This window comes from Pan paniscus, chromosome 13, assembly GCF_029289425.2.
Source record: "Pan paniscus chromosome 13, NHGRI_mPanPan1-v2.0_pri, whole genome shotgun sequence".
Taxonomy (NCBI): domain Eukaryota; kingdom Metazoa; phylum Chordata; class Mammalia; order Primates; family Hominidae; genus Pan; species Pan paniscus.
In genome coordinates, this window is record NC_073262.2 from 77,447,635 (window position 1) to 77,460,297 (window position 12,663).

Genomic DNA, 12,663 nt, shown 5'->3' on the forward strand with positions numbered 1-12,663 from the left:
GTTTTTCTTCTTAACCTGGGTGGTGGTGACAAAGATGTTTGCTTTATAAATTATTCATTAAACTCTTCAGTTACATGTCTTTCTTTGAATATTTTATATTCACTATGAGAATATGCAAAAGAGAAAAGCAAAATCCAGTCTCCATGTCTAGAAATGGCTGCTTCCTTTACCCCAGGCTTCCTTACTTCTGGGACCTCCAAGCAGCATTTGTCCAAGTCTATGACCCGGGTCGTGAGTCAGTGTGCTCTTACTTTCCAAGTTCTATGATGAGCTTAGCCTTATATCTGGGACTGTTGTATGTGTGGAAGTGGGAGGGGTGGGAATATGCTGCCCCAAGAAGACAAAACATTGGGAATAACAGTGAAAACACTAGACAACGCTGTAGAGACTTCCAGTGTGGTGGAAGTTTGGAGAATGAGTCCAGGGAAGGAACACTCCATTGGTCCTGAGGATGGACTGGGGGAGACAGAAGCTGGGAGTGGGGAGGGTGAGAGAGGATGTTGTGATGAAGGTCCCTGTGAATGACCAGTGGGAGCCCAGTATTGCTGGATCCACAGGAGGGTTTGGAAAAGCAGGATAATGTTTGCTTCACCCCACCTTGTTGCCAGTTTTTGTCCACCAATCAATCAATTATCAATTCAGTGGTGCCCCCAGATATGTTATATCTAACAGTCAATAGAAGAATCTTGAACAAAGAAGACATACAGAAACCTTCAGAGAAAAATAGAAAGGGAATAAGAGAATTAAAAAATAGATGCCATTGTTCTCATTGCCAAACTCTATTGGAAAACAATCCTCAGCTGCTCCAGGAAACACATTAATCAGAAGTCTCTGGGGTTTGCTGTGGAAAACAGTTTGGTAGTTCCTTACAAAGTGAATCATAGAATTACCTTACAATCCAGCGATTCTACTTCGGTTATATATCCAAGAGAATTGAAAGCAGGGACTCAAACAGACCCTTGTGCACCATAGCCTTATTCACCATAGCCGGAGGTGGAAAAACCCAAGTGCCCATCCACAGATGAATGAATAAACAAAATGCAGCACGTCTATATGATGGAATAGGATTCAGCCTTAAAAAGAATGAAGCATTGAGACGTGCTACAACATGGATGCACCTTGAACCCGTGCCAAGGGAAATAAGCCAGTCGCCAAGGGACAATATTATAGAATTATTCCATTTCTATCAGGTACCTAGAATAAGCAAATTCACAGAGACTGAAAATAGAACAGTAGTTAGCGGGGGCTAGGAAAAGAAGGGCATAGTTATTGTGTGTGTGTTGTTGGTTTGCTTCTTTGAGAGAGAATCTCACTCTATTACCCAGACTGCAGTGCAGTGGCACAATCTCTGCTCACTGCGGTCTTGACCTCCTGGGCTAGGGTGATTCTCCCACCTCAGCCTCCCGAATAGCTGGGACTACAGGCATGCACCACCACACCTGGCTAATCTTTGTAATTTTTGTAAAGACTGGGTTTTGCCAAGCTTCCCAGGCTAGTCTTGAACTCCTGAGCTCAAGCGGTGATCTGCCTGGCTCCCAAAGTGCTGGGTCTGCAGGTAATGAGCTATCATGCCCCTTGAGAGTTTTTTTTTTTTTTTTTTTTTGAGGCAGAGTCTTGCTCTGTCACTTATCCTGGAGGGCAGTGGCACGATCTCAGCTCACTGCGACCTCCGCCTCCTGGGTTCAAGCAATTCTCCTGCCTCAGCCTGAGTAGCTGGGATTACAGGTGTGTGTCGCCACCCCCAGATAATTTTTGTATTTTTAGTAGAGACGGGTTTTACCATGTTGGCCATGGCTGGTGTTGAACTCCTGACTTCAAGTAATCCACCCGCCTCATCCTCCCAAACTGCTGGGATTAGGGGCATGAGCCACCACGCCCAGCTGAGAGTTATTGTTTCACAGGTACAGTTTCTATTTGTCATGATGATAAAGTTCTGTAGATGGATGGCGGTGATGGTTGCACAACACTGTAAATATAACTAATACCACTGAATTGTACATTTAAAAATGGTTACAATGGTAATTTTATGTATATTTTACCATATTCCAAAAAGAAGTCCACAGGAGCTCAAAAAATTGTTCCTGTGTGTTGAGATAGAGGAGAGATGCCTGGGCTGTGGAATCATTTACTGAATACCAAGAAAGAAAACAAGGTAAACTTTCCTTGTTGAAGGTTGAAGAAGAAAAAAATGCTTTCTTTGGCCTATCCCTGGAGCTTCTGCTACTGTTGGGCCAGCCTCTGGCAGCAGCACAGAGATAGATGTTAAACAGCGCGGGTAGACCTGGGTGCTTTCAGAAAAGTGGCCCCTGCCGCTTCTTCCTATCCTCATCCCTCAACAAAGGCTGAACCCTGGTTACCCTCCAAAAGCCTGTTTTCTGGGAAATTGCCTTTTAGAATTTTTCTTTTAATGTATGAATCCACCCTGAATGCTATTTGAAAAAGAAAAGGAATTTAAAGATGTTGCAGTATGCTTACATATACACAATGGAAAAATTTGCTTCTCAAACAGCCTGAGTAGAAAACCTCGCATCCCCATAGCAACCAGATTCCACTGTGACCACACATCAAATGGGTGGGTGACCTGGCAATGTAGGCCTGGGCTCTTCAGCCGCTCCCTGCGAACATATGGGGCCCAGATGATACCACCCACTGCAGTAGGGTGCTTGAAGCTCCAGGATGGCTGGCTGAGGGCTCTGTTCTAGTCACTAAGGGATATTCCTGGAGACCCATCTAACCTGGGACAGGGAATCAGTTCTTCCTGAAAATCATAGAGGGGCAGGAGACTCTCCCTCAAGCCATTGCCCCGGGGAAATGCAAGACCCCTGTGGCTACTCAGGGGCTTGGATTACTAGGATGAGTGGTTGGGATTTAAAACAATTGTGTGCTGCTGACCAGAAAACCAGGCCCTTGGTAACACAAGAACTGCGAGTCCTGGATCAGTTAAAAACCTAAAGAATAATCAGATCCTTAATGCTTCATTTCCTTGAACAGACATCTGACCCTTTTATAGAGTTTGTGTCATCTTCCCCTTTGATCATCTTCCCCTTTGATCATTCAGAACAAGTACTTCTTTCCAAACTACGGTCTCAGTCCCATTTTCAAATAGTATTTTGGAATGGCTAGCCTATGATAACCCCACCTCCCTTCCTGTTGAGCTTCCTAATGATACCGAAGTGCTGAGAAGGGAAGAGCGTGGTCCCTTTAAATGATACGGAAGCGGGGGGGGGGGTGGGGGGTGGGGGGTGAGAGAAGGGCGTGGCCCCTGGCTAGGGCTCCACCCCTACGAGCCTAGATGAGGACGGGCATTTTTGTTTTCCTGCTCAAATGCTGCATTTCCCAAGACCACCCTGGCCTGCCACGCCCCCATCCTGTGCCTATAAAAATCCTGAGGCCTTAGCAGGCAGACACACAGATGGCAGGGCGTGGAGAGGAGCACAATGGTGGAGGAACTGGGCCACTGACCGGCAGAAGCAGAATGATGCTGTGGCAGTCAGATGAGAGCCCAGGCCGCTGAGCTGTCCACTCCAGGGGGAAACCTTCCCACTCCATCACCTTCTGACTTCCCCCATCTGCTGAGAGCTGCCTTTACTCAAAATCTTGCACTCATTCTCCAAGCCCAGGTTTGATCCGATTCTTCAGTTACAGCAAAGCAAGCACCCAGGATACAGAAAGCCCCCTGTTGTTGCAACAAGGCAGAGGGTCTAATTGAGCTGGTTAATACAAGCTGCCTATAGACGACAAAACTAAAAGAGCGCAGGGTAGCACACGCCCACTGGGGCTTCAGGAGCTGTAAATATCCACCCCTCGACACTGCCGTGGGGTTGGAGCCCGGTAGCCTTCGCGTCTGTATGCTCCCTAGAGGCCTGAGTAATGGGGCACTGAAGAAGCAAGCCGGTCCCCGTGTCGCACGCCCTGCAAGGGCGACAAGTGAACTTTTCCCATTTCACTAAGGTCTTTCTTTTACGAAATTGATAGTTGTACATGTATATGGGGGTACGTATAATATCTTGATACCTGTATACAATTTGTAATTATCAAGTCAGCTGATTGGGAAATCTATCACTTCAAACATTTTTGAGTTGGGAGAGTCACAATTCTTCTAGCTATTTTGACATAGACAGTAAATGATTAACTATAACTTCCCTGCTATACTATCGAATACTACAACTTACTCCTTCTATCTAACTGTATTTTTGTCCCCATTAACCAACTTCTCGTCATGCTCCGTCCCTTCCCAGCCTCTGGTAACCACCATTCTCTCTCTATTTCTATGAGATTCACTTTTTTTTTAGCTCCCACACATGAGTAACATGTTATTTTACTTAACATAATGTCCTCCAGTTTCATCCATGTTGCTGCAAATGACAGGAGTTTTTTATTTTTACTTTTTTTTTTTTTTTTTTGAGACGGAGTCTCGCCCTGCCGCCCAGGCTGGAGTGCAGTGGCGCGATCTCGGCTCACTGCAAGCTCCGCCTCCCGGGTTCACGCCATTCTCCTGCCTCAGCCTCCCGAGTGGCTGGGACTACAGGCGCCTGCCACCGCGCCAGGCTAATTTTTTGTATTTTTAGTAGAGACGGGGTTTCACCGTGTTAGCCAGGATGGTCTCGATCTCCTGACCTCGTGATCCGCCCGCCTCGGCCTCCCAAAGTGCTGGGATTACAGGCGTGAGCCACCACGCCTGGCCCAGATTTCATTCTTATGGCTGAATAATATTCTATTTTGGATACACCACATTTTATTTATCCATTCATCTGTTGATGGACACTTAGGTTGATTCCCTGTCTTAGCTATTGTGAGTAGTGCTGTGATAAACATGCAAGTGTCTTTGACATACTAATTTCATTTCCTTTGGATGTATATCCAGCGGTGGGATTGCTGGATCATACTGTAGTTCTAGTTTAGGTTCTTGAGGAATCTCCGTACTGGTTTCCATAATGGTAATACTACTTTACATTTTCACCAACAGTGTGCGAGTGTTCCCCTCTCTATCCTTGCCAGCATTTGTTATTTTTTGTCCTTTTGTCTACGACCATACCATGCTGAACGCGGGGATCCCATCTGAGGTCTTTCCTGTGGGAGTGGCCGGAAGGCCATCATCCTTGCAGTCACCCTCCCCTGCTGACCCCAAGGAAAGCTTTGCAGGGCTTGTAGATATCAAAGCAAGCCCTCGATTTTGATATTTCAGGGGCCCCAGCCCCAGACTGGCCAGCTTTCTCATTTCTCCCACAATGCAGTTTTTATAATTGGCAAGCCTTGTTTTTACGTTCCAAGCCTGGAGTCTTTTTCCACAACATTATAGAAGACCTTGGGCATTCTGAGAACTAAGTAGCTTGCTCTTGGCATTGTCTTTGATTGGGCCAGGCTTTCAATGAAGGAAAACACATCAGGAAGAAAGTTGCTCCCAGGGTTGCTGACTGATCACAGAGATTTTTTTTTTCTTTACCACTTTTCTTTGTGTTTGGCCAGGTATAGAGTGAGGGTGGGGGGTGGGGAGGCCTCTCCTAGCAGACTGAGCTTTTCTGCACCTTAGGCTAAGGCTGAGTGGGGCCAGTCCTCTCCTAGCCATCTCTGAGACTTGACTCCCCACTATAGAGGAGTACAGGGGCACTGGGCATTTCTTCCTTGTGAGAAATTTTCAGCTCCCGTCAGAATGACCTTCCACCAAACCCTTTGCTTCTTCCCGTCATAAAGTTGGAAGAAGAAAAAAGAAAAGCGGTTCGTGGTATGTGGGCAGGTAAAATATTAACAACTTTGCTATAACCCATGTTCAGTTCAGTAGACTTGGAACAGCATGAATTTCGCAAAGTGAAAAACTCTGGCTTCCTCTGTAGACGCATTGCTCTGCAATCTGAAAACTAACAGCAAGCCAGAGTAATAAGAGCAAGGAAGGGGGAGAGGGAGGAAAAAGCGAGAGGGCAGACAAAATCAGTGTCCTAGGGCCTAGCCTGAACGGTTTAAGTTAATGCCTATCTATTAATATCTTTTCTTTCTCCTTCCTTCCTTTTTTCCCCTTTCTCCCTCCCTCCTTCTTGCTGCCTCCCTTCCTAGAGACATGATGATGATGCTTCCCTCTGGCAGGTCTGTCTTATTTGGCTATACCCAGCCAGAGCTATAAGGATTCAAGCCTGTCTTCACAGATGTTTCCTTTTAATCACTGTAATTAATATTAGTGATTGTTAATGGGGACATACTAAGAAACACACTTGCAAAATGCTCACTGGCAATTGGAATAACCTTGATTTTGTGAGCCACGCATCCTCTTTGCTTGGCCACCGGTTCCACAGACAATGCATCAGATCCTAGAATTATCTGATCATTTATTAATTTCTTCTCCCAGACCTGGGACAAAACCAGGGGGTTTCCAGAGTGGAAACAACAGGGAAGTTAGCTGTCCTGACTGAGAGACTGTGAAGGTTCTCAATGTGGATTTCCTCTGATCTCCTGGCATCACCATCTGGAATGGGAATGGGTATCGGGTGGGTATTCACTGAATGCTGGTTCTGGGCTGGGCCTGTGTTAGTGGGCAGGCTGCTCAAGTGGCTTTGGGACTCTGGGGCAAGAAGGCATCCTGGCTTCTCCTACTCTGAAAAAGTGGATGGGTGCCTTGCTGGGGGTGCCTCAGCGAAAGGCTGTATGTTGACAGATCCGGGGATTCCAGTCTACTCAAACTCATTAAGCACATGGGAACTCCCGGCATAGGGCAGGCCCAGCAGAGGCTCTGCTGGTGGACTGGGGACATTCTCAGCGTGGGGAGCCTGGGCGTCTTGTCACTTCCCATTAGCTGCAGGATGCCAGGATCCTTCATTTCTGATAAATCATTCATCCATTGACCTAAAGTAATGTTTTTAAAACTGATGTTAAGAAAAAAAAATGTTTTTAGATAAGTTAGTAAGTTTGCAGGAACAACAAGGCTTCCCATACACAAGTTGCCAGTTTGTATAATCTCCTCAACTTTTTAAAATGCAGAACATCTCAGAAGCTTTATTATGCTAACATGATTCTAATTTCCACACAGGTGGAATTGGCATACAGTATTTCCCAAGCTCATTTAACTATCGTTCTCTTTGCTCTTGGGACACCTGTTGAGCTATCTAATGCATCACCAAACCTGCTGATAAAGCAAAACTAAGCTAGCAGAACTCAAGGCAGAAAGGGAGAGAGCCACAGCATATAAGTCGTGTCTCGGGATGAGGAAGACAGGAGGATTTTGTAGGGTTCTGGGGGGACTCGGCTCAAGTTGGTTAAGGTGTTTTTTAAGGCAGGGCATATAGTAGTTAAGACTAGCCAACCCAGCAGGGTCTGGCAGGGACTTTTGATAGATAAGCTATTGTTTGGTAAGCAAGCTGTTTGCTCAGGTGAGCAGTGTGCTGTCTCAAGTAGATTGCTCTATAGGGAGTTTCTGAAGCAAAAGTGAAATTATTGCTTCATAGTCTTATCTGCCTTGGGCAAAGATTTCCTGGACAAAACAACTAAGTCATGTTGACACAGGTGGTCTCAGTTCTTAGGACCTATAGCTGTGTTCGGTTGATGGAGGTTGTCATAGTTCTCATAACAATTCATATTTCTCACATGTATAAGAGACTAGTACATGGGATGCTAGTCTTTTCAAATGCACTCTGAGAAATACCGAATCTTTGAAGTTAACATTTCCAACAGAAAGCCCTTGAGTTTAGTGCCTATTGCATAAAAATGACTTCCTGTGTTTCTCGGGAACCTCCCTGGTCTTCCTAATTAAGGATTTTAGTTAATAAGTGTTCATCTGATTCATTCTCCTTGTGATTTGTGATTTTTATAAAATTTGATAAAGTCCCATTTCCTTTTTCTAAGAACATCTAATTTAGGTTGTTATGCAATTTAGAATAAAATTTGAATACGAAAAGAAAGTATTGAGGACAGTCAGATTTGAGTCAGAAACTGGGAGGTGACTTTGAAGGGAAGTAGGAGCAATCAACTGTATGGAATATAGTTTCCGATTTTTTGTTTTCTTGATGCTCTGGCATTTGATGCATTGATGGTAGAGAGCCTGCTCCTCCCAGGGCTAGCTAAGTCCTACAGAGCAAAGAATTCCCCTTTGAGGACACCTTTGACATATAAACCAACCCATCCAGAGCTCACATCCCCAATCATCTCCTTTGTCAAACTCACATACCAGACAACATTCTCCCTGCTCTAAATCACCCCAGGACCAGGTACCCAACAACTGGAGACCACTCCTATAGCCCAGAGCCTGCTGAAATTATTCAAACTAGCCAATCCTAGCTCACTCAGCTACCTACCCTGCCTCATGCATCCTTCCCTGGAGATCCCAATAAAGGTTCTGGGCCATGTTCTGCCTCCTTCTTCTGCCTCCTGAGTGACTGTGGTTCTTGCCATGTAATCCTGCATAGTCTACCGTGCCTCCTGTTTCTGGGGTCTCTGTGAACTTCTTCCTTCATGACAGTCATTTCCGTGTCTGCTCTCTTATTATCCCTGATTAAAACAAATCCCAGGAACATTTTAACACACCAACAGGAAATGAAGCATAATTTAGTCGGTACAATGGCGACCCATCAGAATCACCTGGAGTGCCATCTGCCCAGGCCTTGCCCAAAGAGCATTTGATTTAATTGGCCTGCAGTAGGGACTCAGGTGGTCCTAATGGACAGCCAGGGGCAAGAAACACGTAGCCAGTGGTCCCCAAAGTGTGATCCTGGGACTAGCAGTGTCAGCATCACCTGGGAGCTCGTTAGAAATGCAAATGTTTGGCCCCAGCCCAGACCTCCCAATTCAGAAATTCTGGAGGCAGGGCCTGGCAAGCCGCTTTATCAAGTTCTTCAGGTGATTCTGAAAGATCTAAAGTTTGAAAACCATGGCACTGACCTAAAGCAGAGTAGAGTCAGAGAAGCAGAAGCAGGCCACTAATGGATTGAGGGCCTGGAGCTTCATGGCTACAGTTTCTGCTCTCTCCTAGTGCTGATCAATGGCTTCTTCCGGTTCTAGAGTCTTAGGACAGAAATGCTGCTGCTGATGTAGCTAAACTTAACATTATTATTATTATTGTTATTTTTGAGACAGGATCTCTGTGGCCCAGGCTGGAGTGTAGTAGCGTGATCTTGGCTTACTGCAGCTCTGCCCCCCAGGCTCAAGCGATCCTCCCACCTCAGTCTCCTGAGTAGCTGGGATTACAGGTGTGCATCACCATACTTGGCTAATTTTTGTATTTTTTGTAGAGATGGGGTCTCGCCATATTGCCCAGGCTGGTCTTGAGCTCCTGAGCTCAAGAGATTTGCCTGCCTTGGCCTCCCAGAGTGTTGGGAGGCATGAGCCACCACACCTGACCTGAACTTAATCTTTTTTATATGCCCATGTCATCACCTTCTCACAGTTTGGATACCATTTTTAAAGAACTTGAACAAAGTATTCCTGCCTACTATGTATATTCATTGGTAAGAATAAAAACTGTCTTAGGGAAATGTTCACTCATATAGAGAGGCTTCCAACATCAGGCTGGATATTTTTTGCATGGACAAGCCTAGGACTGTGCTCCAGTTACACCTATACACACATCAGAGGAAACCAACTGGTCAAAGCTTGAGGTAATGGCAACCAAAGACTGGTGTGTTTTAAGAACATTCCAAATTTATGGTATTTTACCTCTAGAAGGCCCTTTTTGCTCATTTCCTTTCCTGAGTCATTTTAGTCTCTAAAACATGACCTCCTCTGCTTTTTGTGTCTTACCACAGTGGCATGGGCAGCTAGGTGGTTATGCTTCAGAATTAGAAAAAACAATCCTAAGATTTCTAGCTTCACATGCTCATGTTTCCTGCTACAATGTAATTGAGTGGATCTGAAAAACTGTAAAACCCCCAAAACTTCCAAGGGTTCACTAGAGCTCCAAAAACTAGGTCAGCCACGTGGCGCTTATACTTAACTCTTGGTGGTGTTTTGTGCTATTGAGTTGAATAAGCAATAGAGGAAAACATTTACATTGTGAAATATGCAATGACTGTATGAAAATATAATCTCTTCAGTAGAGAACAATGAAACTCATAAACCAGGATTTTCCTTGCAATATGTAGTGATGAATTATAATTTTTTAGCTTAGCTCTCTCTTGATTTGTTTTCAATATGTATAAATATCAATTGAGTCGTATCCTTGTATGAGATACAAAACTAGTGAAATATACTTTAAAAACTATTTAAGCATTTGCTGAGAGACCTAATGACTTTAATAAGGCAGAACAGTGATGAAACCAACAAATGTTTGAATTTGTAATGAAAGTATTCATACAACCTTCATTAAAATTGCTAAAGGATTAATTCCCTGATTATATAAAACCAAGAGAAAACAGCAACTTAAGTTTTTTTCCTTCATTACTATTTGGGAAATGTGAAGATGATCACAGCCTGTTTTAGATAAATGGTGAGTGGGATATTTTTACTCAGAACACTTCTGAAACCAGATGTGTGGGTTTTTTCCACACCAAATTCTCTAACTCTCCAGACGCCAGCTAGGTGTCCTACAATTCAATTCAGTTCTGACACTCTCTACCTCTAGTGTCAGATCCTACAAGTTAAAAAACTCAGTTCCACAAAACTGCCCCAATTCAGATGCCAGTTGCAAGTCCCAGGGAACCACCCATACTTGTGCTGAGCTATGAATGAGGGGTTCCTATAACCTCCTCCCCTGGTTTGTTAATTGGCTAGAACAGTTCACAGAACTCAGGAAAATACTTTGCTTGTGTTTACCAGTTGATTATGAAAGATACTACAGGAACAGCCCAATAGAAGAGACGCACAGGACAAGGTATGGAAAGAGGGGTGGGGGCTTCTATGCCCTCTGGGGTGTGCCCCCTCCTGACACTTCCATGTGTTCACCCACCAGAAAGCTCACCAAATCTAGTTGTTTGTTACAGAGCTTAATCTCTGGGCCTCTCCCTCCCCTTTCTGGTGGTCAATGGAGAGAAAGTTCCAAGCCCCTAATCACTGGGTCTTTCCTATGGCCAGCCCAAAGATAACCTTTGTGAGGCTATCAAAGGGCCCCAGCCTAAGCCACCTCATTAGCATATAGTCTGGTGTACTTACAAAGGATCATTATAAATAACAAAAGACTCTCCTGTCACCCTGGAAATTCCAGGGGTTTTAGGAGCTCTAGGCCAGGAGCCAGGACAGAGACCAAATACATATATGCCACAGGGAGATTTTGAGCTGTCAGGCTGAGACCATCCCTTGTTTCAGAATGACCATCAACTGCATGGGATTGGTTAAAATGAGGTAAGTATGCCAGAATGCAATGGAACTGATAGCATCATCATCTATCCTCATCTGATGCCAGGAAGTTAGGGACTAGTGAGTCCATGGCAGAGGATACTGTAGCTCTTTCATGTGGTGGTGTCCCATTCCAGATGACACTTGCCCAAAGGCACGGGCAGCTAAACATTAGGCTTTTGATTTTTCCAAACAGACTTACACCGGCTCTGTGTGATGTCATTTTATTTCTGTGTTTTCCTTATCGGTTAAATGAATGTTTAAGGTCAACTTCAAAGTATCAAATGGAATTGTAAGGGTATGACTTGTGAACTCACATTTTTTCCCAAAGAAACGCAAATCCATCCACGCTGTCTGGTAGCTTTCTATTGACATCTAGCACTGAGGCTTACAGTACTTTAAACTGTGACTAGTCCAAATGGATCCCATGAGTTCCTTAAGAATCAGAACCAATCTTGTTCCAAGTTCTAGCACAGTGCTTGGCACACAGGATCTGTGTACGGAATGAGTAGCAGAGATGCTACAAGGGATGCAGATTTTTTCTTTTTTTTAGATATAATGCAAGTGAGAACTAGATCTCTAAAAATTAGGCTGACAGATCCTTGCTGATGCCAGACTTCTTTGCATTCCCCTCTACCACAATGCATGCTAGCCAAGGGGCAGAACCAACCTGGATGTTCAGTGGGCGTGTGATGCATGGTGATGACATACACGAAGGGCACTACCAGTTCGGCTCAGCTCTAATGGACAAATGTGAGTGCCTTGCAGTTGTTATGGGCAAATCAAGCTATAAAAACACTTTTTGATCTTTTAGTGGACTTGACCATAATCTATAATCAGCTTTGGGGCAGTGACTGTAAATTATTTTATTTAAAATGATCAGAACTCAAAACAAAAGATATAAAAGACAAAAAACTAACAAAAAGAAATTAAAAAAAAAAAAGAATGATCGGAATCCTGAACCTAATTTATTCAGCAGGCCTCTATTTGAGCTCATCAAGTAACCAGAAACATCTTGATAAATATCCATTCTTCCAATTACAGAAACGTTTTAAATCTCAATTCAGTGAAGGACTACTTCTTCTGGTCAGCTGGTATAACTGGCATTTAAAGACAAAATAGTGTAAAAGGGAAGTCTTTGGTTTTGCAATAATTAAATGATATATAGAAAACTGAGAAGATGTAGACACTTAGCATTCAAGGCAGAGTATCTGTAGTGCTGCCAAATCCGTGGGTGACGGTGGAGAGGTTTATTGGTTCCCTCTCTCACTCCTGATTGTGTTAGAAATAGAAACATCTGCCTCATCATAAAAAGTCATGATTTAAGAAATCTCCCACTGGTCATAGAAAGATATGTGTAGAAGATTCTGGTTAATTATTGAGCAAAACCCTCCCTGGGCAACTGGGAATTGTTTC